The 26,884-nt window shown below is 45.5% G+C and overlaps 1 protein-coding gene across 1 annotated transcript in view; it reads right to left on the reverse strand.

The window, feature by feature from the left end:
* The window catches only part of LOC119393712 (hemicentin-2), a 181,524-nt gene extending 155,076 nt beyond the window's left edge, over nucleotides 1-26,448 (reverse strand). The window contains exon 1 of the mRNA XM_049416218.1: nucleotides 25,758-26,448. The gene's annotated coding sequence lies outside the window, so the exon portion shown is untranslated. The remainder of the gene's footprint in view (nucleotides 1-25,757) is intronic.
* Nucleotides 26,449-26,884: the final 436 nt, after the last annotated feature.

A 26,884-nucleotide genomic window follows, 5' to 3' on the forward strand; every position in this document is an offset into this window, starting at 1 on the left:
AATGGCCCCGGCATTATTCGGCGGAGTACACGTCTAGGTTAGCGGGCGCTTCACGACAACAAGGCGGTATTATATGGCGCGTCGCTCAAACTGCGGCGACGAGAGGCCCGTTCTATGGCGAGCTTCAATTCCTGCACCTCTTATTAAATTTCTTTTGTTTCTTTATTACTTTCTCCCGAGAATTTACGGCGGCCCCTTAATTAAAGTTTTCGCCAAGGAAGATAATAACAGGCGGCGGCCGGAAGCAGCCGCCAAGTTTTTGAGGTTTTCGTGAAGGAAGGTAAGAAAAAATATAGGGTACGGTGTTTTGGGAGGACACTTCGGCTGACACGACGTTTTATATATTTGTTCTTTGGCGATCTGTTTTCTTTCCGCGTCCGCCGTATTAGCCAAAGGCGGAAGCGCAGGCCTACGCAGAAAGCAACGTGCTCAATATCTTTTGAGGCTATAGGACACCTCGACGAAGAAAATAAATCTTAGCTCAAGGAATAAAAGAAAGCAGCAACATGGAAAGAAACCATGAAGGACATAAAGTCGAATTATCCGAGTTATTAAAATAAAACAAAGAAAAATTCCTGACGCTGCATTCTAGAAGGTCGGTGGGCATACGCTGCGTCGTGTAGATTTTTCTTTGTTTTCTTTTCCATAAACAAAAGCCTGAGCTAAGCAGTTACCAGGACGCCTCCGCACGTCGTTTTCTATCGGATCTTGTTTTTAAAAAAAGGGGCGTGCATTGCTTGTCGACGTGAATTTCCTGGCGCCCAATATCTGAGGACAACTCGAGCTTGAAAAAGAAATGGGCTTGCATATACCTTCGTGTTTTGTCATCGCTTCGCTGAACTATAAACAATTCAAGTAAAATCCGGCAGATTCAATAGACTTGTAGGGCAGTGTATAGGCAAATAAGGACTCCAGAGCGGGCTTTCCTTTTTTCCATTCATTTTCACTTGTAATGGGAATACGTTGTAGAATTACAAAAGAAAAGAAAGACTACACGGCAATCATTGACTGTTTACCTTTCGTATGACATATTTATTTTGTTTGCCAGCAATAAATATACGTTTGGACTTATGTGTGATCTGATTGGTCTTTTTATCCCGGCCCTCCGAGGAAAATAAATTATACGTACTTAGCTTGAGGATAGCCTTTTAACATGTAAGGCAGTTTGGATGTTATTTATAAGATATCATGTGCCAAAATCCCGATATGATAATCTAATAAATAAATTTATATATAGTGGTTCGCTGTGGAAGTTTCATGTTCGAAGTATTTGTTTTTTGTTCACTATGTTTCTCGATGCATATTTATTGACAAAAATAGAATGAATAGAGTATAATATCCACAGTCGTGTCAGTTTCTACAATGTTGAAGAAAAGTTACCAAGACCTACCACAACTTACTTAATAAAATGCAAGGAAGCGCACATTCGTAAAAACAAATTGAGGCACTTAGTACAGCCTTCAAACACACAGTCAACAAACCACGTTTGCACTGGGGCACATTAAGGCCCGTAGCCAGGGGGGGGGGGGGGCTAGGGGCCCGCCTCCCCCCCCCCCTCCCCAAAAAAATCAATGTTGGCCAAATAGGAATGTTTTTAGCAAAATTAAATAATGAACATAGGTGTTTTTCTCAATTGGACAAGGTTTTCAGCAATTGTATTTTGAGTCATCTTCAGTGCCTCTATGTGAATTGACTTCGTTCTTGTGTGTTTCTTTTTATGACTTCACTGAAATATAAGACTTTAAATTAGGTTCGATTTTATGTAGATTATTTTCATGTCAGTGATTTTCGCTAATTTTGTCCGTTTTTTTTCCTTTTGTAGAAGGAGGTGCCGGCACTATATGATAACGTCAACATCTCCGAAACGACATATAGAAATAAAGAACTAAAATTCATCTATATTTCCACAGAAGCCATCTGTAAGCCTTTGATGCATTCTGCTTTCTGCTGTCCAAATGTATTTTGCTAGTAGACAGTCATACGTTTAATGGTATTCGAAGCATTGCGAAATTCATGCGAAGGAAACCAATTACTTCCCCCACGCAAGGGAGCGGAGTTCGCACAATGAACTTCCTTTTAGATAAAAACAAAAGAAAAAATAAAGGCCGGTTAAGAACAAAAAATGCGATGAAAGAATACAAAATGCATATTTCAGCACCCAGATAGATTGCTTAACACTGGGAGAGGAATCCCAGGGGCGTTGTCGACCTGCAAGGAAGTCTGCACTTCGTCAGTGCGAAAAACCTAGCGGCGGAGCCCACAGCGTCCTGAATGCCCGCGATCTGCCGTTGTTTTCTGAAACGCTAGGAAATGGGATAAGACGCACGTCGTAAAGAAACAAACAACAAAAACAAAAGAAGAGAGAAAGAGAAACTACTCCACAACACGGCGAGTGTTACGCATACGCACACACACGCATACCCCTCCTTCTCCTCTTGCAATACGGGGCACGCTGAAGTGAGGTTACGCACACAGGGGTGGAAAGGAGGTATGTCCCTGTTCCAAGCGGTGAAATATAGTCCCTCTTAGTAGCGCACATAAGACAGCGCGAAGCGTCATGTCCAATTCCTTTACATTTCTTGCTTTTGTTTATTCTCGCTTGTACTGAGTCTGCTTTCTTCTCTTCAGTTTTTCCACTCTTATATTTTTCTTCCAGACCATTCGATTCTTCTGTTTTTTGTTTATTATTATTTTCTTCTTTTTCCTATTGTTCTTTATAACCTATGCACATTTGCTTGCGCAAGCTCCAACCACCACCACGACATACGAAATGCGTCCCTCGATTTGTTCTTGTCATTGCCAACTTTCCCAAGGGTTGTTTCTTCTCGTTTCGCATCTCCCTCTCTCTTTCCCTGTCTCCCCTCTCTCTCTTTCCATTTTTTTCTCACTCTCTCTCCGGATTTCACAAGATGCTTCAAGGCTGTGGAGCCAGAACTTTCTATTTGCGCCGGAGACAAGACCCAAAGGATTTCGCGCTCTCTTCGCTTTTGTTTCTTCACGCCCCGTTCTTCTCACTTCTTTCTTGAATCCCAACCAACAACGACGGGACCCGCACCGGTCAAGAGAGAAAACGCTGTTTCCTTCTCGGCAAGCAAGTTTGCCTGTGTAGGTTTGGAAGTACTGGTGAGCAGTGCACTGGACGCTCTTCCATCAGATTCATTCGTACATTCCTATACAGAGGCAATGCTTGCCGGCCCGCGTTACACTCTGTGTACAGGCTGGAAGATTCGATTGCTTTTCAATTTAGGCACGACTGGCGAGAGAACAAAGAATAACGATACAAAACGACACTGTCAATGTAGGACGCGTTTACCGAGTCTCCAGTTTACCCAGGCTCGAAGCTGTGCCACCTAAAAACACGTACACCATCTATAATCCCGCAGAAAACGAGTTTCTAGACGAAGCAAACGCAACGGATGCGGGGCTAAGCGGAAGACAAACGTAAAGACACACACCCGGCAAACTGTACAATTGAATTTTCGAATCAGCGCGTCTATTGTGATTGTTTTCTGTGCTCTTACTGTCGCCTTTATAGCGGTATATCCCTTCGAGACAACAGTGTTAGGTTCGTTTCAGCGAGGAAAAATAACAAACCGATTGGCGCGGGAACCGAGGTTGGGGAACACAGTGGCACTGATTCAATTTCCTCTTGTCGTTAGCATTTTGCTGAGCAACTCCCAGTACGCAGCTTTGCGGTCTTACACGTGCGAGCGCACAAATACGTAGGCCGTACTATAAGAAAATCGAAGAAAGCGGCTAAACGTAGTCTCTAGAGCGTAGCATGCTTGGATAAACAGGAAAGAGAAAGGAAAAGGGGGATGGGAGCGTGGCGTATTCGTAATCGAAATCAATGAATACGCTTTCGGCTCAATGCAAGCCTCATCGCTAGGCACGAGGCATCGAAGGAACGCCAGGGCCGGCGTGGCTTTATCAAGAAACAGTACAAACGTGTTTGCTGTGGCTGCTTGTCCAACCCTAAACAAGATGAATGAAGCGACTAGCAACGAAAAACCTCTCCGCCTTCCCTAAGCGATAAGAGAGTAGAAGAAGAATGGGAAAATAATTTTTGCGGTTACGCCAGGTCGGTCAGCGTATAGATATGCCCCTTTTTATTTTATTGTACGCCACCGGTAGTGCCCAAGTATATTTCGGAAGATATAAGCAGCTTCAGGAAACGCCAGGACAATTTCAATAACGTCATCCGTATACGGATTTCGTTTATCAAGATAAGCGCTAAGCAAAAACAACGATTGCAGTTCGCTAGATATAAATGTGGTCTACCAAAGTGATTTGTAAACAGCACGGCCTAATGAACGTTTACTTTTGATTCGCTTCACAAACACACTGAGGATGAACGCTAACGAGAAAATGAGAATTGAGATTTTTTGCGAGCTCGCTATTGCCAATTTTGACGCATGTGCGCGTTGTCCTCAAGTATTGCATGTATTTTACGAAGTATGCATTCCCTAAAATGGTACATTTCACTTTGAGTCTGTACCTTGAAATTTATTAGTGTATTGTGCATTGTTCCCACTGAACACAAAAAAAAAAATTGCCCACAATGTTCGCGTTGCCCACAACGACAGAAAGCGGCATAGTAAAAATACGCTAGTTAATAGCATACATTCTTTATGTGTTATATTATAACCGTCTCTATTGTGCATACAATTGTGCTCTGTCATCAGCAGTGTTCTGGAGGACACGCTGAACTAGCTTCAATGTAATACGACCGGCGTAAGGATTTGAACATGCCAAGTGGTAATGGTTCGAGTATTTCATCTAACATAGTACGATGAATTTTGTCATTACAGTTGTTGCGTTTACCCTCTAGCATGAACATTTCGGTGTCGTGCACGCCATTTCTCGCAGAAGAATGCACTGAAAGCTCGCTCAATGAATCCGCTTCGAATTCGTGAAACCACCTGTGAACGACATCTTCTTATACTGCAAACCTTTTTGCTCTGTACTGTTCGTGGTGTCTCGTGAGACGCTTCCATAATAAAGAAATAGCATAGGCCCTACATATCCGCTATTTTATAGATGTCATCCAAGGGTATAATGACAACGACCATTTCCTAACTCTCCAGGGTGCATTGTCTGAGAGCAGTAAACGCTCTTCTAAAAAGAAGCGCACAGTATGAGAGAACAGGTTTGTCGTTTTCCATTATGTGCACTGCAGCACCGTTCGCAGCTGCGTGGACGCTCTGGGCCCTCGACACGCGCCATTTCCCAGATAAATTGATCGTCCAATGCGCAGCGGTCATATACTGGGTCCGAGTGCGCAAGCGTTAACTAGTCACTGTAACGACGACTGCACCCCGAGGAGCTGTAAATCGACGCCTGCAGGATCAAGAACAGCGCTTCGTGCTACTTCTCCCGCCATCGGCGCTATTTATTTCTTGGCTAACAAAGCCAGACTAAATCGATGCCGTAGCTTTTTTCTTTTTCGCATCTTCTTTTCTTTCTTTCCTTGTTTCCTTTTGTTCTCATTCGTGACACGTGTCTCTTGCGTTCACACTAAAGTGACGTCGGCTTCGTTCGAAGGGGCTGGGTGCGCGGCGCAAGAAAGAGTCATTTGCACGCCTATCTGTCATCTTGAAAGCAAGGGCACAGGTGTAGAAAGAGAGCAGCGGTCGTGAATTGTGTATGACAGGCTAGTAAGGCTACATGTAGTTGTAGCATAAGGGACACTGTGCATGACATTGCACCAAGCCAAAGCCCGTACAACAGCCTCTACTCGGCCACTCACCTCGAATTGTGCAATTACTTTTGGTGCATGACCACACGCCTGGGCAACGGATGATGCTGAATTTAACAAGCTTTTTTTTCTGTTGTTCTTACTTAGCAAGGGCTGCAGATGTTCGCGAGTGTAGAAGAAAGTACGCAGGATCAAAACGTTGTCGAAAACTCATCCCATATTGCATTTATCGTGCGCGCTTTCGTCAGCAAGCTTCATCTGTCTCATAAAGTGACGCAAACGCATGTCTTGTGATAAAGCCATTGTGATAATGCACGAAAGGCATTGTGCTAATGCACATTTGTCGTGTACTGATTTCCCCACTCCAAATTTGCAGAGGATAGTATAGCAACTGTGCGCTGTCACAGTGACAACACTGTGTTTCAAAGATTGCCTGTGTTTTCAGTTATTACACCATAAATTGTGGGTCGCGCCTCACGCCATAGTTTTTCGGATCACCTTTAGATTTGGTAGGTTGGAGAAAAGGAAGTAAATGAAAGGCTGAATGAGTGAGCGACATATTACATAATTTTCTCACGCAACTCGAATCTCAGTAGTATAGCGCATAAGTTTCTAGGAACAGCGCTTCGGAACAGTGCATTTCGCCCCCATCGAGATGTGGCCGCGGCGGCCACATTCCGATGGGGGCGAAATGCAACAAAGCCGGTGTGTTTAGACTTTGTTGCACGTTAAAGAACCCCAGGCGGTAAAAATTAACCCGGGGATCCCCACTATACAGCGTGTCTCGTATAATTATACTGTGGCCCTGGCACGCAAAGCCCCGTATCTAAACTCATATTTACAATACTTTTAAGAACAAGAGGTCAGTGACGACCACCAGTTTACACCCACGTGAGCAGCCTGAAGTTATTTTGACCGTAGCCTCAAATGGTTTTACCATGGCCTCACAAGAGTACCTTAGTCGCGAGGCACTACAGGACATGGTTTCTGAAGAAAATCTGCGTCACTGCTCCGCGGTAGTGGCAATTTATAGCGCTTGAAAACATTTGTGTGACCATGACGAGCAGTAATCGCCAAGGTTCGTGCATGCATACGTTCATCTTCGTATATTCAACTAGTTCATCTTCGTATATTCTTGCGCAGCAATGAACAAGTGGTTTTAGAGAGACTGTCGTAATTTTTGTGCATGCACAGCAAGATGTCTACAACATTCGTAGCCTCTTATGCGAAGTGCTATATGCGCTCCTTCGCTGATTTTTTAAATATTTATGTTGTATGAAATATGAATAAGCTCATAGTGGGGGTATGCTCATGTCTCGGTCCACTTCACTGTGCCGGCTAACCTTCCTGCTTCTTAATACTGCACGTATTTTAGTTATCATTAATGGCGATATTCAAAGCTTTCAGGTGCATCAATAAACAGAAATCCTGTCAGTACATGTTCAGCAGCGCCTCTCATACGGGGCAAAACTAACAACATAAGCTTCGCGAAGACAACAGTACCTTAATGAGCCTCAACTACACGTAGAGTTTGTATGTTAAGAAAGTTGCGCGAGTCGATGGCACGCGAAACACTTGTGAAGTTGCAACTGTCAGTTGTGTGCTTGAGAAATAATTAACGCACAGCTCTGTCACAAACAACTCTTTTATGCAGAAGCATGAATGTGCTCCAAATTGCAATGCATGATATTCAGAAGTTGAGAGGGAAAAGGATAGAGAAATACGAAAAAGGAAACGCGAATAATCTTAGCAAGGCTACCTAGCTCTTTTACCCGAGTAAGACGTCACTCTTGTAGATAATTATGTTCAGATAAACACTGCACGCATTTTGCTTTGAAGGTGTATTGCATCACCGGCGTGGCCCAAGCGAGACCAATTACCCGCTCCCGCGTTCACACACACTGCATACAGCGCCCACTGTTGACGACCTCCGTAATGCATGCCGACGCTCAATTGTCAAGTTGGGAGGTGAAAGTGAATTACAGCTCTGCACATGTTCGCCCACGCACCTCAAGCTTCGTAATGCCTCTTTCGACACTCTATAGGCACTATCGTGGTTCACAGTACAGTCCTTTCCAAGGTATAGAAGCGCGAGCTGCGAATGGAAACCAGTGGGGGTCTATACACGCGTATTACCAGGCTACCTCTGTGCCTCCAGTCGGCACGACGGCACAGGTGCCGCTGGGTCTGACGGAAACAAAGCCCGGTTGGGGACGTATTCCGTTAACGCGTGCGGCGGGAATTCAGGAAGAGTTGGAAGGTAATTGCATCGCCACGACAGTCGCGCTGCCAGGTTCAAGCATTCGCTTCTAGCCTTCTATTTCGGGTCTCTCTTCAGCTCATAGCTTGCCTTCGTTCTCAAGACTGAAATATGAAAAAAAAACGAAAGTAAATAAGCCATAAGAAGGGACGAGTTTGCTTCAACGTTATTGGTTAACCAGCTAAGTGCTTCTTAAGTTTGCCGCGTGTGCTTTAGTCGACCAGTTATAGGAGCTGGCAGAACACATTACACTCTTTGCGTGCTTGCCGAGGACTTTCCTTCTTTTCATCTGCGTTTATGCGTATTCAGTGAATTCTCTCGTCGGCTGAGCACTGCAGCGCTCGGCTGTCGAGTGCAAGAATTTTTTTTTTCTAACGACGGAAGACGCAAGCTTCATTCATTGATAAAAAAGCTTTCAGGCTTTCAGGTGTAACATTCGTGTGTTGTGTGCTATGCGTGAAAGGCAGTTTTGTGAGAGCTTAAAAAACACAGAAAGCATTATGGTTTGTACCTTTGAGCAGGCAAAGCGGTGGAAAAAGATGGGAAGGGAGGGGGGAGTGTCACGCAGCATAACATAGTAGCTCACTAATGCGCTATGCAAGTGGTGTCGGCGCAAACCTTGTTGGGCAATAGCTATGCCCGGTACATGGTTGTACCGTACTGCATAAACAGATTGGTTAAGTAATGTGGGATATAGAAGGTATCGATGTGAAGCCTGTTGTGCAATAACCACGTATTTCTAAAGTTGTCTGCATCGTATTGCATGAATGCATGACATACATTCATACCTCGTATACTCCCATGCAAGAGCGGAAGAAACGTGCCTTCACCCTATTCAGAATTTTCTTACTTAATACTGCATGCTACAGAATCGAGAAGAAGAAACTATTGCACAACCTGAACGCTTCCTGTTCGTCGCATTCTATCGAGCAGCAGTCGAACACACAAAAACTTCTTTTTATCAAAGGGTTATGCCTATTAAGAACGCGGCGCAAGTGCTTCGTTTCGTCATACCTTTGACAAATGAACCTTGTTTACGTACTTCATGTCTGTGCGAAATAAACACATCACGCAAATTAGCGAATGAAGGAACTCGATTCGATATGTCAGCAGTCAAAATGTCTGCTTGTAGTGCGCGGAAGACCTAAAGTGGAGAAATAATTCTGATTGTATGGTGCGGCATATTTCAATACGTTGCTCACACCTATTAACGCGACAGCGTTAAAGAGCTCGTTTCGCAGATTGATTGATTGAAAAACTTTATTCAATAGATAAGAGGGATACAGCAGAAATTCCCGTGTCGGCATCGGCGTCGTTGGTTGTGAGCGAAACATTAGCGTTGTCCGTGAGCAAAAAAATCGAGAAAGATGCAAATGAAATAAATAACAAAAGTCTTCGGTTCGAGTGGGAATCCAATCCAGGGCTTCTGCGTGGCAAGCACGTGTTCTACCACAGAGCCATGCTATTGCTTGGAACTGCTTCGAAAAAAAAAACACTATAAGAATGTCATGTAGTGGGAGGAGTAACCTTAACGCATATAATATTGCGTGGCAGAAACGTAGACTTGTACCAGGCGTCGAAACATGTGAATTGCGCAACGAGTGGGTGTTTTAAAGGCCCACCCGTCACAAAACGCTCAGACATACTTAATCATCATCAGCAGCAAAAGCATCGACAAAGTGAGCAGCTGCGTAGGTTCGCGTGTTGGCTTACGGACTCGTGGTGGCCGGGCCCTTCGCTGATTAGCAAAAGGAAGAATCATGGCGAACTTCGCAACTGTACTTGCACAAGGCATTCTAGGACAGTTTAAAAAGGCCAATGTTACGCGCACAGACGTCTGTTTCCTTGCGGTACGGTTGAGTATGCCACCAAGAACCGAAGCTAGGCTAGCATTTGACAAGGCGATGTGCACGGGGCCCGATTATGCTATCGAGTTGCGCAGCCCAGAACTCCATGACCAAACCCTGGCCGTCCAGAGTGCCTGCGAACGGGCCGCCGAGCTCGGCTTGGCGGTCCCTACGTGGGACTAGCCGGGTGGCGCGGGGTCTTCCCTGCGTCTTCTCTGGACCCCAATAAAGTTTGCATCATCATCATCATCATCATCATCATCATCGAGTTGAACTCTTGAAGGCGCAGCTGAAGCGTCCTCCGAGCTTTTTTCCACTTCTTAACTTGTAAGCTATTTGCTCTAAAAAGTAATTGCTTTGTCCAATACCATCCATTAAATTTATTCATTTCTGTCTCTGTACGCCTGGTAGTCATGGGAACGCACTAAATATCAAATCTGCACACCGATCGACACACATTCCTGTCCCTACATGAGCTATTCGACGAGACCATTTAGTATTCACTGCCTACCACAGCATATCGTAGAGATGGCCGAGCTCGCACTGCCCGGGTCGCCTCTTCTGGCTATAGAGCGAACGATGTTCGCGCATTTTGGGCGCCATACTCTGTCCGCAAGGGGTTCGTTTTCTATGAATTTTTAACCGAGCCCTGTCACCACGAGCAGCAGCGTGGCAACACCACGTCAACCACGTCATGCAAGCGTGACAGCATCGATGACTTCATCAGGAGAGCGGTGGTGAGGGTTTAGTCTCCCCTATCTTCCCTTCCCGACCCATTCACGCTTTATCAACTAAGCTGTGTCTGTTAATTTCTTTTTTTTTATTTTTCTTGACCCGCTGACTCACGCTTCAAGGCTCACGTCTCGCGCGACTTATTACCACGAGAAACTATTACTCGTGGTCTAGCGAGCACGGGACCCTTCACACCGCCAAATCTGCTGCCCCTCTCCCCGTCTCACTTCAGTGTCACGCTTCCCCCAAAGCTGCGCACCCTGCATGACAGCCAGGCGGGAAGTACGTTGCGCGAAACCGAAAAGGGAGACGCGTAGAAGAAAGAGGTGACCAGGATAGCAGGATGCGGGGGTAAAATAGACCTCACTGGTGGCCACGAGCCGGGCATTGTCGGTGATTAAAGGCAAATGCAATGGTCGCTGGGCGTGGCTCAATCTCAGCCGTGCGTCTGTAGACAAAGCCGAAAGAGGAGTGGCGCTGGTGTACTTGAAAGCAATCGTTGCAACGGTTTCCTCGCTTCGTTCGTCATTGGCTGAGTCCTTACCAGAACGTCCGATGAAGTGTTGTGAGATAGTGTATGCCCTTCCGTTGCGTGCGTGTGTATTAATATGCTTACTTGTGGGTTGTAGTGTGACTCACGATGCGTTCGTGCTAGTTATCGTGATTCATTCTCATCACAGCAGCTTGTGACCACTGATAATACGGCACATTTTAAAGCGAAACTTTTATAGCTCAGAGGTTTCAGTGGCGGCGTCTTAAGGCCCGAACACACGTACGCGTTGCAGCGCGTCAACGCGTGACTTCTTGACGCGGCGCCGCGCCCACTCCCTATGGGGAGAGAGGGCGCGCGGCTACGCGAAGCTGCGCGCTCTCCCTCTCCATAGGGAGAGGGCGCGGCGCCGCGTCAAAAAGTCACGCGTTGACGCGCTGCAACGCGTACGTGTGTTCGGGCCTTTACGCTAAAAATCCAGCGCCGGCGAGCGTACAGAAATGCGACCCTAATAGGTGCGTTGGTGACGTGCGTATTTATGCGCGTCGTTTTCTAATAACTGATGCTCTCTCGATCATGACCTTTTCGGCGATCAGTCATTTCTGACGAGACAATCTGATTTCCCGTCTGATTTCAATCTGATTTCAATCGTGATTTCACGTCGCCACATTTCATTGTTTCATGGATATGAACGCATGGCCGTCGTCGTTGTCTGCAGCAATCCAAGCGTCGCGCTTCTAAGCACGTGGACGAAGGTCGAATTTCCAGCAACGAGGAAGGAAACAGGAGAGAGCATTGTGCATTGCTATAAAAATGATAAAGAAAATCAGTACGCCTGGTACGCCAAGCTTCGCCTGTTCCCATTGGCCCGGTAGGAGAAGGGCTCCTGAATTTTCTATAGCGTCTCCTTTGCAGAGAAAGACACAGAAATATAGAACGAGTGGAGTGGGAATGAGAAGCTTTTTGAAATTGAGTAAATACAATGCGCACACCTCCCAGTCTCTCTGTGCCTATGCATATAGCAACATAAAATTGTTAAGGCCGTATTTTACCGCGATAGCGTTAAAGGGTTCGCTTCGCAGAAATTCTGGCGTCGGTATTCGCTTCCGCGTCTTGGTAGTGAGCGAAAAATCATCATCTTATCCGTGAGCTAAAAATCGAGACAGATGCAAATAAAATAAATGAAAAAAAAATTGGCCGCGTATCTGCGTGCTTCGTGCAAATGTCGTCTAAAGACGATAGAAGAGGCGCTGCGTGAGATATGGACACCATCTGGCAATACGTCGGGAAACATGAGTGGTGTGTTGCGGGTGGGTAGTCCCGGCGCAGCGGCAGGCGAAGACCGGCGGTGACCAACGCGACCGGTGGGGACGCCGGCCAGCCCGAACACGCTGTTTGGCGCGATGCGCCGAAGGAGAAGAAACGTCCGCACTCAACGAGTACTCTCCACAAATTCTCTTATTTACACGTCGCCTGGGTAAAACAGGAATGCCAGAGCGGCGCCCCCTGTCATTCGTACAATGCAATACTGAACCGAAACCGAAACACAACATGAGCTTGTGCAGAGGGCACAGAGGAAGACAAGTTTCAGCGCAGTCGCATTTTCAGCGCAGCTTAAGAAACTAGGGTCTTTAAAATTGCGTATCTATGTATTTTCTATTAAAGGAACACACCATCTAATACTTACCTAATGATGTTGCGCCTCAGATATGCGTAATATTTACTTTTTGATCGACAACGTTCTCAAGTATGAACAGCCGTACCAGTTCAAGATGGGTGGGCGGTAAGCAAGTGGTTCAACTTTGCCCGGGTGGCTGAATCGGGTGACGTGCCGACAAACAGAAAGACAGACCAAAATTTCTGCGTTTAAGTTCCCCAACGAAGACTATCGTCTTTAAAAATCTTAGGTTCGAGTGAGAATCAAACCCAGGCCGTCTGCATGGCAAGCAGGTGTTCTACCACAGAGCGACGCTATTGCTTGAAACTGCTTCGGGAGAAAAAAAAAACAAAAAACTCTATATAAATACCATGTAGTTAGTGGAAGGCGTCTCCTTAACGCATGTAATATTGCGTGGCAGAAGCGTAGCAGAAGAATAAATACCTGCATGCGGGTGCTAAATCGCCCGGAAGCCGACTAAATATTTCTACTCAATGATGAAGCATGCTAGTGCTTTCCGATTGCAAGAGAACTATTTATTTTAGCTCGGGTAACATGAAAGGTTACTCCAGCATGTTATTTTTTTATTATGACGTGATATCAAAGTGAACCACTGAACCTTTGTTTCCTTAATAAAATTCATAGACTATCTAATTATGCTTGTGCCGAAAACTTACATCCCACTTGGATCGGATGCTAAAGCCAAATAAAACACGTTTATAACTTGTGATCATCAAACAATGTTCATTAAAAACAATATCGTTCGATAACAACAACAGCATCAGCGTATAGGCCAGCAATGCTATACGCTTAAGATAGAATATTTAAGTTATGTTTACATCGTAGCTGTCAGCATAAGCACTCGAAAAAAATTTCCGTGCTATGATGAACACGCTTCCTGCTTGTATGTATGAAATCTTAATTAAGACCACTGTCAAATGTCTAGGTGCTCTACGTATGAGCGCATTACACGAGAATGCTTGAATAAAGTACGTACTAGCGTATTCATTGAGCGTGCGTCGTTACGCAAGCTGCATAACGAAGCTGTGTTCACATGTTTGCATAAGGATCACGAGGAACCTCGCTCAAGAGCGGGCTCTGCCTAGCACTGAGGAAAAGTTCCGGAATATATCGCTAAATGAGGTCTTCCGTATCGCTTCTTTAGACAGAAGTTATGAAACGTGTTTATAAGGCATCAAAATTTCGATATATATTTTCACTAAGACATTGTGCAAACACTACAGAAGGAAAGCGTGTGCATATAAAGGATCAGACTAACTATCTTAAATGAAAATAAAAAGTCACATGGTCGCTTATGCATTCGCCTAAGACGACTCGAAAGCGAAAGACAACTTCTTCTTTCTCTTTGCAGTCTGTCTTATTGATGCCCCCCCCCCTCCCCTTCGAAAGCTTTCTGCACTTCACGTGGTTTTGCACTGACGCCGGGATCGGGTCACCTTTGACTAGGCGACAATTTTATGCCACGATTTTTGTCGCTCATGTGATGACGTCATTTGACGAGGTCATCACATGATTTTAGCATCACGTTGACGCCGACGCCGCCAACGGTCACTTTTCCCGCTTGATGAGGCATCTAAGGCTTTCGCTTTAATAGTTCATCGCGGATATGGATGACTTATAGACTACGAGTAAGATTGACAAAATCACGTAATTGTTTGTTAGAAACTATATACATATATTTCTTTTTGTTGACAGACCATTATAATTAAAATCAGCTCTATGCTTCAGGCTTTATTCGTGCCAAATTTTAATCGAAATATTTAAAAAGAAGCCGCGTCTGCAGACTGAAAGAACCATCACCTGAAAGGGAGAATAACGCCATTCTTCTGTAAGGCTAAACAGTGATGAGAGAGTAAGGCCACAGGAAAGTGGCAAACGCCGCGTGTGAGCGATGTCCTCCCGCTTACGAGGCTTTTATTTCTTCCATTATTTTCTTTGTGTTCCCCTTGCTCACACTCTGATCCCTTCAAGGACACCGCACTAACCCTCTAAACTTCACAAGCAAGCTTTGAGCTGCGTGCGCTACCTACTTTTCCCGACTAATTGAACGTCGTTTGTCACGGCCCCGTGTCGCGAGCTCCTTTCTTTTCGCTCTAACTAGCGCCCTGTCGTTGTCGTGGCGTGCCGTAGGGAAACGTCTAATTTGTTACGCGGCCATCTGAACTTTCCCAACCGAAACGTGAGGTGATAGAGGACGAGTGCTAGGTTGACGCGAGAGAAAGCACTTCGTTATTTTCTTGTCGGGACTCAAAACAGTTCTCTGTCCTATCTAAGCGTCACACATGGTATATATTCAAATCTTGCTGATATTTAGTTATCTTCTGGCCATAAATACTTCCTGAGAGCACAAGCAAAGCAGTCGCAAATATTTGCGCGAAACAGTGCGCATGAGAAACGCTAAGCAAACAAAAGCTCAAGAAAGTGAAGGAAAAACGTGAAGCATGCAAGACGAATAATCTTGTAGCGTACTGGAGCTAAAAAGACGTACTGCAAATTTTGTTTGTACTCATTTTCAATTGGTATCGACAACAGCCTCTACGCTTGTAGCCTCAGGTGCGCTACCTCAGGTTAAATCATGGAATCATATGGTACTAGACGACATGAGCTTTACTGGTTCTAAGAACAGCAGAAATTAAAAAAAAAGGCAGAAGTTCGGGGGAAGATGGATGCTTGAACGGATGAAAAATTCGTCAACACGCGGTGTCGCTTGAGCTGACGTTTAGACAAGTGGAATTGTCTTCTTCAAGTTGCAGTCTCGAAGAAGACAAGTCCGCTTGTCGAAACGTCGGCTCAAGCGACACCGCGTGTCGACGAATTTTTCGTAATACCAGCCGTGTGCTTCGTGAAACAGTTGCGACTGCGTGTAAGACTGTGCTATCGACAGGTGCTCCATTGTCGTCTGCGCTGACATATATATATATAAGCGCGCACACACACACACACACACACACACGCACACACACACACACACACACACACACACACACACACACACACACACACACACACACACACACACACACACACACACACACACACACACACACACACACACACACACACACACACACACACACACACACACACACACACACACACACACACACACACACACACACACACCAGGCCCGTATACCCAGGAATTTTTTTCGGGGGGGCACACTTCCCGAAAGCCTTGACTATTTGAAAGAAACGCCTATTTCATGATTTATTTGGGATAACACACCGTGTATCATCAAAATTTCGGGGCCTGAGCCCCCCCCCCCCTTGGCTACGGGCCTGACACACACACACACACACACACACACACACACACACACACACACACACACACACACACACACACACACACACACACACACACACACACACACACACACACACACACACACACACACACACACACACGTGCAAGGAATAGCGGTCGCGCCAGAAATTGGCGAGAATAACTCTCCCCGTTTGTTTTTATATTTATATATAAAAAAAGAAGTTAAACATGTTTATTTTCCTTCGTGCTATCTGCTTCACGCCTTTTAGCCTTTTTTCTCACACTAATCAGATACAGCACAGCGTAACGAACGGAACAGCTAATCTTGTTAACCTCTAACGCTTACATCTACCTTCTTCCTCTTTACTGACGGGAAAGAACAACGTTTTCATTTTGCGTCATTCCGCATATGTCGTTAAACCAATTTGTCACGTCCTGGTTTAAGAGCTCGGACTCGTTATCGTGTTTAACGCAAAGCAGCTGTCACTTTTAATTTCATCTCATTTTTTTTTCGCCGCTTTCTCCGGGAAAGACTGCTAAGTGTACAGATTTGAATACTCACGTCCAGAAAGCCAGCCGCTATATAGGGTCCCAGTGGACACACATAGGAAAATATTTCATCAGCTGCCGAGGAATAATTTAGGCCCCCAACCAGAGCCCCTAATTTGGCCTCGCGGTGGAAGTCAGACACATTTTTCGACACTAGCTCCGGCGCCATAGAAAAAGTATTCAAAGCGCTGGCGTCGGCTGTACAGATACTCCGCAGTCTGCATAGGAGAAACGCCCATTGGAAAGCTCGTTTAAGAATTTAATTTATCTTCCACCAGCACGGCGCTCTACGACTGGGCAGCGCTTATTAATTACGCGAAATCCTCGCGAGATATTATGCCCGCTCTACTTCGTTCTCATTTGTTTGCTCGTTATTTTAATTCTGCGCATTGGCGTTGAGTGTTCAACGCAACGGACGCGGCACCATCAAGAAAGACAGGGAAATTATGGCCAGACAAGGCACGCGGGTGCTTTTGACAGCTGCCCAACGATAAACGCGATTGGTGCGTTCCTGGAAATTTGCATACTGCGCACTTTTTTCCCCAGTCTAGCATCTACTCGTTTATTTTTGGTTGTCGTTGTTTTCGACCGAGTTTATTTATAGCAGCAACAATTTTTTTTTATTTCAGCCACCCAAAACAAACGTCATATGTTTGCACAATCGAACGTTCCTTGCTTCGCGTTAAGGTTTCAGAATGACGCGGCAGTTTTGACAAGGTGGACTGCATACGCCTCAAGTTTCTGATTTCATTTGCATAAAATTGGCTTTGCCTCTGACAGACGTAAATTAAAACCCGTATAATTAGGGCACCTGCATAAAATGATACGTTTACTGCTACAGTGTACGCTAAGCCATCTATTCGTAAAGCCTTCAAAAAGCGTCTCTGGGCCTAAGAAAGATTTTTTCTTGCATGTGTTTTTGTTAATCTTCATGATTATCATCATATTTATCTTTGCTGCAATAGAGACCCTCCACGCAGTAATTTCTAGCAACTCTTCTCTTCCCTTTAATAAAAAGAAGAGTCCTTTTACTTTTTTTGGAGGGTCCTGGCTTGCCACATAGGAGTATAATAACTCTCTTTAGAGATACACGTTAGCACTGTTTGGAGGTAATTATACTCTCTTCGGAGAGTCGTGGGATGCGCGATTCTTCAAAAGAGAGTTATTGCGTATCTTTAAATAGATACAGCACGCTAAGTTTATATATGTGGCAAGTCGGGACTCACCTACACTCTAAGAAAAAAAAGAGTCCTTTGACTCCTTTCGGAGAGTCCTGAGTTGCCATGTATATGACTATCTTTAAAGAGGCAGGCCAACTCTCTTTCGAGATCATTTTACTCTCTTCGGAGAGTCGTGTGACCCCCAAGAGAGTTGACGTGCCTCTTTAAAGAGAGTCATATACGTGGTAACTCAGGATTCTCCGAAAGGTGTAATATATATACTCTTTTTTTCCTAGAGTGTAAAAGAGTAACGAGTACTCTTTCTTTTTTATTAGTATGTACACTCTAAGCTCGATCGCATATGTCTTCATTTTATTTTTAATCTAATCATTTCACCTGCTATTTTAAACTGTACTCAAACTCCGATTCATTAATTTTGACGTCTGTCAACCGCCACAGCGAACGATTTCAAGTGACGCACGGCGCCCCTTATATCAACAATCATAATACAGTGGCCAGCCGAGACAACGCTAGCCCATTTTAATTACGCGAACGTCCGCACGACGCTTTGTTAACTCAGCTTTCCACCTCATAAGTGTGGTACGGCAGTCAGCAATTCAAAGTGCCCGCGTGCTTTTGAATTAAGATGAAGCCTCGCATATTAAACGAAAGAAACGAGCAATATGACTTCTCACAGTTCAGCTTTCATTGTTTGACTAGGTCTTCGTTTATATACATTGTAAGCGTTTTTTACTCGCTTCTAAGTACTTGACGTAATTAGAAGCAAGCTGCGGCGTAGTGGTGGTGGGGTAGTGAGATTGATACCATTGGACAAAGCGTGCCGCAGTTGTTTTTACTTGTATGGGATGCAATCCGAAATGTCCACTATATAATGTGTCAAGTCGACAAGCCATACAGGCGTGCGCATCGAAACGCGTGCGGGCCGCAAATGGTTCTCAGTTTCCTCTAGCTCCTGCTCACCTTTTCTCTATGTAGCTCAGCACAAACGTACACACGCGCGAATGTGGGCACTCATGGGGCGCGAATGTGGGAATAGGTGCATCTTCCGTCAGAAGGTAATGCAGCTCAAGCCAAAGTTACGGGATGTGCGTCCACTGAGGCACAGTGTAGCGAACTAGAATGAACTGGAATGTACTATATGGCACACCGTCGAAATGTGGCTCATGTTTCGCTCTTCTGGCCGATGTCTAAGCACTTCCGGCATCGAAACACCTCGGGACGGAAAGGCAAACGGCGCATCGGTAATGCGCCCACCTTTAATACGACAGTGTATACCGGAGCGCTTGAAAAACCTTCAAGTGTCGCGGTAACAGGACCAAAGGGGAATTCCTTAGCCCTGCACCCTTAGTACGACATCCTACCGTTGGCCGGCTTACTCAAGATAGAGAGGTTACTGTCACAAACGATGACACCTGCAGTCGCTTATTTGCCTTGTCCTGTAGGACAGCGAACGCTAATGACGGCCGTACAATTGTCTTGCCTTAAACCGCGCAGTGCTATGCGGCTTCTGATTTGTTATTATTGCGTTTTTGCTGCAATAACCCGAGCGACCGCGATTTTTCTAGGGGTAAGGGCCCGTAGGAGACATGGGCATTGGTTTAGAACATGAAAACACTTTAAAGGGACAAAAAGAAAAGCAAGTAGCGGACTGAGAACTGCCAATGGAAAGGGAAACAACGTTCGTCTATATCTGCTTATTAAAATAATACACCTTGTGTGATGGTAATGATAGCAGATGTTTGACTATGGTTAAAAGACACGGCTGCCACAGTAATTGGCTCGTTTAAGAGAACTGTATAGAGGATCCATGGTAAAAATATAAAACAACGCTTTCTTAAACCATGGAACCTCACCAATTCGCCCAATTTGCGTGTCTTCTTCTGTATAGAGGAATACCAAGCTTCCTGAAGTGCGAGCCCTCGCTATATGAGGTGGTAAAATAGTCATTCATGTTCCAACATATATGGTTAATATTTCCTGCGTCAACAAAACAAAATTTGGCTGGAAGGAATTTTAAAGTATTTTGTTGTGTGTCAGGCACGTAAAGCCTATAAATAAGTAATAAGGCTTTAGTAAGCGCATCAATCATAGGTGAGACAATGAGAAAAAAGAATTGATGTGCTCGCGTCTGCTCAAAAAGTCACCTGTGGGCGTCGTCTGTGGTTGAATACTGCCATGGCAACCACGAGCTTCGCTAAACAATAAAGGAACGAACGGGTAATAAATACGACCGCCGCAGCCGCGATCGACCCTGGGACTTGTCGATTTCGAAATGGGCGCTGGACCAATTTTCTCATCGTGGTTGCTGTTTTCTTTTGATTACTGGAATACACCTACCACCGGAAGAGCATTGCTATATAACTGCACCTAAAGTTTGAGGGCAGACTGCACCCAATGATATAAACAAAAAGAACTTTTAATTAGCAAGGACTGATAATTAACACCTTTGGCAAGTTATCAGTTCCAAACTGAATGGTAGCACAAACGACAGACAAGGACAGAAGACAAAAGGAGAGGTGGAAAAGGGGAGGGGGGAGAGAAAGGCAAAGGAAAGGCAGAGAGGTTAACCAGGATGCACACGGTTTATTGCCTTCCAAAAAGGGGGAAGGGCAGGAAAATAATGCATGAAGGGAGGATAGACAGGACAACACACTCGCACACATAGTGAGGATGTTAACCAGGGGGGGGGGGGGACGTTAACCAGAGTATCTATATGCTTCACCAGCCTGCATTGGAAGGGAAGAAAATAAGCGCAGTTTGCACTAAGTCGCGCAAGGCTGGGTCACAGCAGAGCTGGTGGGCACCTAGATGGTCTTGGCTTGGCTAGGCTTTTACCTTCTCACCTCTCTCTTTCCCACCCCTTGCTATACTGTTACTATACTGTTACATGGCTACGCTTGCTCTCCTTTTTATCTTTTTTTTTCGTTGTCTTTCTATCTCTTTCTCTCTATGTCTTTCTCTCTCTGTGTTTTTACTTTCTACGCCTTTCTTCCCTTTCTTTCTCTCGCTTTTTCTCTTTCTCTTCCATTCTGTGTCTTTCTCTCTCTCTTTCTCTCTCTGTAGTTGTTTTCTCGCCTTCTATCTCTTTCACCCTTTCTTCCCTTTCTTTCTATCTATTTCTCTCTTTCTCCTTCTATCTCTTTATTTCTCTTTCCTGCTCTGTACTCGTCCTCCTCTCCTAATTTTCCTCCTCCTCACCCTTACATTTGACCTCCTCGCCCTACTTCCCTTTCCCATTCTCTTGCTATACCGTACTGCACAAGGCTGCTCTGCTCTATTAGCGTGCCTGGATAGCTGAGTGGTTACGACGCTCGTCTTCGGATCGTGGAGACGAGGGTTCGAGTCCCACCTCGCCACAAAATTTTTTTCGCTAGGAATTTCTCCCTTTCTCTTTCTCTCTCTCTCTCTCTCTGTACTGGTTCTCGCGCCTATCAGAGTTATTGCATCACACGCCGGACAAATCAGCGCACGTGTTCCAGGAGCGAAGTAGATGAGGAAGAAGAGGACGGCGATGAAGAAGAGGACGAAGAGAGCACGTGCTGGTTCATGATGATGATAATTTTATACCTACGACACGCGACAAACCTCCACCATAACAACTCTGCTGTAAAAAAAAACGCTAGGAGAAAGGGCGAAAGAGAAGGAAATTAATGAAAGCAGGGGGGGGGGGGATAAATTTAAAAGATTAATCAAGACAAAAATTGCTGTTTACTCTATTTTACAAGCTATAGTTGTGGCAGACAGGGGCGTCGGGTGATTAGATGTACACAGTGAAGATAGCGAACACATCGGTTCATACGTGCTTTGCGGTCAACTTAACTTGAATAACCGAGGTGTTAGCAAGAACAAGAAACCCAATAACTGGCGAGCTCCAGCAAAACACGTTTAATAGAATCTATGGTTCGTTGTTGCAGACTTATAGAAAGAGCTTACGATCGATTGTTTGACACAGACAGTTTTAAAGTTTCGACGAGAGACACAAAGCTAAGTATTCATTCACTGTTACAAATGAGAAGCAACAGCGTCAGGTTGATGAGGCGGAAGCGAAACGCGGAGAAACGCCAAGCAGATGTTTACCGCAACAAGCGCAAATGGGCATGATCTCAAGCGAAACTGTAAACGCGGAAGTAGTTTGAGTTAAACGCAATCAGGAGTTCTGCGAGGAAGGGATGACGCTATGTATAAAAGGCAGCTTAACGAAAAGCGGCTTAACCAAGTGAACGTAAGCTGCCAGAGTACTAACCTCAGTTATCCAGAAGAGATGAAAGGTTATATGAAACGCACAGCTGTTTTTAAATGAGTTTTCTTAAAACTACAGTAATGCCATCAGGGTACGACACTGCCGAACAATAAATATCAGTGTTTTATATGCGAAAGCCATGCTGTCAGTTTGCAATAATGACAACAATAATTTTGGTGTTTTACGTGCCAGAACCACGATATAATTATGAGGCACGCTGTAGTGTAGGGCTTCGAAAAATTCGACCATCTGGTGTTTGTTAACCTGTACTGACATCTAACAGCAAACGGGCCTTTAACATTTAGCCTCCATGGAAATGCGACTACCGCGGTCGGGATGGAACACGGGACTTTATGCTGTCGTTTTGAGAGACGCCATATGGCTGTAGTCCAGATTAACTTAAACCACCTGGGGTTCCTTACGCACAGCTAACTACGAGTGCAGTGATGTTTTTGCAGTTCGCTCCTATCGAAATGCAGCCACCATGGCTGGGAATCAAAGCCGCCGCCTCGTGCTTAACAACGCTACCCCATAGAAGCAAAAGGACCACGGTTGGTAAGGTTTCAAAGCGGGTTAGCTTTACGCAACGTGAAACACGTCACAATCTGCATTATCCAGTATAGAGGCATGTAGAAGAACCTGCAGAAGTATTTTAAGGCGAAGGATGCCTCATCAAGCGTGAACAGTGATCGTCGGCGGTGGCGATGTCGGCGTCAACACAAATGCTGCAAAAAAAATTCTCATGTGATGATGTCACACTATGACGTTACAGGTCGTTAAAATTTGTGACGTGGTCACATGACATCAACGGTTGGTCAGAAGTGGGCCGATCCCGGAGGCACTGCAAATCCAAGTTAGATGTAGCAAGCGTCTAATGCTTCCGATCCAGGAGGCAATGCAAAACCACGTCGGGTGCAGAAAACTTTTGGGGGAGGGGGGGGGACCATATAATCAACTGATAAAAAAAAAAAGATGGCTTTTGCCTTCGAGTCATCTTAGGCAAATGCACAAGGTACCGTGTCACTTTTTTGTTACAATATTCTGCTAAGCGAGAATGCCACGTATATGGCATGATCGCAACCTGAGCTATGTTCACTGCAGAAGATCGAGGCATTTATGGAAAGACTTGCCAAGCTGATATGCGTTTTCGTCCGAGAACTTGTTCTTCGCCGAGTCACGGTGTCTATGCGCCCAAGGCGGAATCGCACACACAGTGTCTCCGAGACTTGTTTCGTGGAGGATTGTACGAGACCACGCGAATCAATAATTACGTTATCGACGAGCGCGCCGGACAAACAAGACCACCGTTCTTCCCGTAGATGCCCGGCCTCCGTACCGTCTATTGAGTCCCGCAAAAATCTCGTTATGTCGCGTGCTTCCGTTCTGCTTTCTAACGACAGTGCCGAGGATCGATTGTCGGTCGGTGCTCGTTTTTAGGTACAAGAAGCCACTTGCGGGAGCCTTAATGAATTCACGTCGTGGTCATTTTGGTGTGTCTATCGCCCAGTGAAAAAAACTTCATGTCTGCGCGTCTTGTCTATCGCATTGCAGTGCTCGTGTAATGAATGTATTCCGAGACGATCGCTTTTATCACTGCGAACAAACTCTATGCGTATATGTTTTATTCTTTCGTGTAGAGAGTAAAATTGACCACGAAACAAAACGGAATGTATGCATGTTTAAGTCGGTGTTCTTATAGACCTAATAATCGACCGACGTTTTCTTAGTCCAAGCGCATGCACAGCGGCACACTGTTCCGCACTCGCTATGATTGACATTGCTGGCTGGTACTAATCATACGTCTGGTTCATGCTAAAATGGCTGGCGAAAAGTGAGTTCATCTTTTGTTCCAGACCTACATGTGACTCAAGGGTAGCTTTTTTCCTTTAACTTAAGCGCTTCCACTATAACGCCGCACGTTACGACATGTACGGAATTGCCTTTTTCGGCAGATTTCAGTAGGGTCACTCCACATTTTTTTACACCCTTATTTATTTGGAATATGTGGAATATGCTTAAGTGCGCATGCTAGAAAATACGCTGAATGAACACAGGAACAATAACTGCATGGAGTGATGATACCAGGATAAATTCATACCCACATGTAGAGAGATAAGTTCAAGATGAACTGCCTTGCAGACTATATATATTCATCTACGTCTAAGTATTTGTGTGAAATTTAAATGCTCTTTTTTAACTAACCCTGCCATTTACTTGCAAAGCCCGAGAAGTTTCTTATCATATCCCATTATTTTATTTTACCTCTTACCTCAATATAGTAGCACGCAGTCGTCGTTATACGGCGACTGAAGTTATTTCGTTTGCACGTAATAAACAAGAACAACACTGTCATTTAGATCTACAATGCTCACAGATAGAGCCGAAAATTATGGTCATAATACAAGCTGTAGAGTCTTCTTTGGTCAAGACTTGTGTTGCTCCCCAGACATCACACATGTGACGATTATTTAAGGAAGTGCCTTAGTTTGTTCCGATAAGTTACGAATCCGCAGCACGTTGAACGCACACTCCTTTGTCTTAATTTTAATCGCTGTGAAAAGAAGCTTCCTATTTCGTGCGGCCAAACACTTTGCGTAATACGGGTCAAATAAAACTCGCTTTCTTAGACATATTCGCAGCGTATCACGCTCACCGACGCCACCATCATGTTGCATCGTACAAAAAAGTCTAACCGTCAGTTTTCCTTATCGTATTGATGCCCGCTGTAAGAAGGAGGCCGTCATAGCATTCATGCGTGACGTTTGCGATAACACGAACCAAAAATATAGAAGGCAAATAAGCAGTCTATGGTATTGACCGACTACATTATTATCAATCGATTCCGCCTTCATGAAAGGTTAAACTTTCGTAAAAGAAAGCTGCTGAGACACTGGTAAAAAAGAAAGAAAAAAAAGCCGGAGGCTTGCGGTCATCGACCCGTCCAAGAAAACCATTACGCCTGCTCAGATGCATGCACAATTGATACTTAATATAAGGAAGCTATCGCCAGTACAGTGCAAGTAAACTCTGCAGCCTCTTAAGTACGTTCCCATATACTTGGAGGCGGGACAATTAGTGACAGAGGCTTATGAAATATGACCCCTAATGACCGCGGAGTCGTCGCTTAAATTTTTCAGCGCGAAAACAGGCGACAGGTCGCCGCTTTCTCAAGGAGTCTCAAGTATCATAGTGAGAGCCATTATAACTGCTTCTGAAAGAAATACGGAAAAACAAAACAGAAAACGCAGACATTATTAAGAAAGCATAAAAGATCCAACTACCCCAGTGAAACATCCCCTCGTTTCATGGAAGCTGAGTGTTGGCGCAATCGTTTACGCGCGCACAAGTGCTGGCAATGTAATAAATAAATCAACTGCCTAACAATAAAGCGTGCGCATCGTTTAATTGTATATCGTTTCGGTTCTGGCGAAAGCTGATAATTTGAACGGATGAAGAACAAAGTTTATCGAAAGGACTTTCCTACTCGCTTAACGCTGGTTTATACGCGATTTTCTTTGAGACGCAAAGAAAGACGATAGAAGTAAGAATTGCAAGACAAAATGTTTTTATATTCATAAACACCAGATTAATGCGTTCTCGAAATAATGTTGTCCATATGAGCGTACTCTGTACAGTGGTCGCTGCTACATGAGCGTTCCTCCATTATTCGAGAGTTACCATACACCAAGCAAGCGACACTTAAAACGATGCCGCATTGACCAGTTTTACGGGAATTACTCATTAAGATTAGCGTAAAATCCGTTTTCTTTTTCTAGAGCCGAGAGAGAGAGAACAGAGAGATGCAAGCTCTTACCGCAAGCGACGAAAGGAGCATCGACGTAAAACCACTTCTTTCGAGTCATCCGCAATATCTCGAGGCCAAACCACGGAGAGGTAGGTGGTGGTCAGTGGGCGGATGGTGGTGGTCAGGGCTGTAAGTCGGGAGAACTCAGCAGCAGATAGTCCAGACACTTGTCAGAAAAAAGTCGTTCCGATTGAAAGAAGCCCAAGCCATGTTCAGCTGAGTGCAGGCGTTCACGTGAGCGGTGTTCCCCAACGTGAAGAAAGCTCGAACAGCGAGGCAGACCAAACGCTCACTAAACCCCAGTCCAAACAGTTGGGGTACGCAATGTTCGGTGACAGGAAGCGTTCAGTGCCAAGGGCGCCAGTCGTGAGTGACGATGTGTCACGATTTCTTTGCCTTTCAGATTTAAGCGCCTTCACTCCTCCATCGCGAGCAAACAGCAGCACCAACAGACAGCGCTGCTCGTCAACACGTCGGCTCCAGCGACGCCGGAGCGCGTCGAGGCTTCGGAGCGTGCGTCCGAGCCAGTCGGCACCGCGTGCGCCAATGGCACAGCGCGCGGCGGGAAACCCGGCTTCTGAGCCGCGCCGTGAAGCACTTCTCGCAGGCCCTCGCCGCCACCAGCGGCGCGCGTTGGCCGCTCCCGACCCAGTACAGCCCCCTCTGCTTCGGGGCCTCACTCGTTCCGATGTGCGCCGAAGTTCTCTCGTTTTTGCTTATTGCGTCTTCTTTTTTTTCTTCGGCTGTCCCGTCCTTCTCTTCCCAAGCATCTCTACCCCGACACTCGCCATCCTCATCCTCTCTCCTCCTCCAACTTTTCCTCCGCGGCGGGGAAGCTTGCCCGTCGTGCGCTTTCATCCTCGTTTTCCGGACTGTGACGTCATGTCCGCTACGCCTCTCTTCGCCATCTGCGCGGCTGCGCCCGGGTGGACTACCGAGGCAGATTCCCCGCGGCGCGACAAGCGGCCGTCCGTCCGGAGTTCACGTGGCTGTCCGCTGGCCTCTCTTGTTCACTGCCACCCACCCGAGTCGACCGAACGAAGCACTCCTACGCGTTCGGCAAGCCGAGCCCGACGGAGAGCTGCACGCCGGGTGGGGGGCTCCGAGCTTTGGTGCACGCTGCGCCGCGTGTGACC

Source organism: Rhipicephalus sanguineus, chromosome 5 (genome assembly GCF_013339695.2).
Source record: "Rhipicephalus sanguineus isolate Rsan-2018 chromosome 5, BIME_Rsan_1.4, whole genome shotgun sequence".
NCBI classification, from domain to species: Eukaryota; Metazoa; Arthropoda; class Arachnida; order Ixodida; family Ixodidae; genus Rhipicephalus; species Rhipicephalus sanguineus.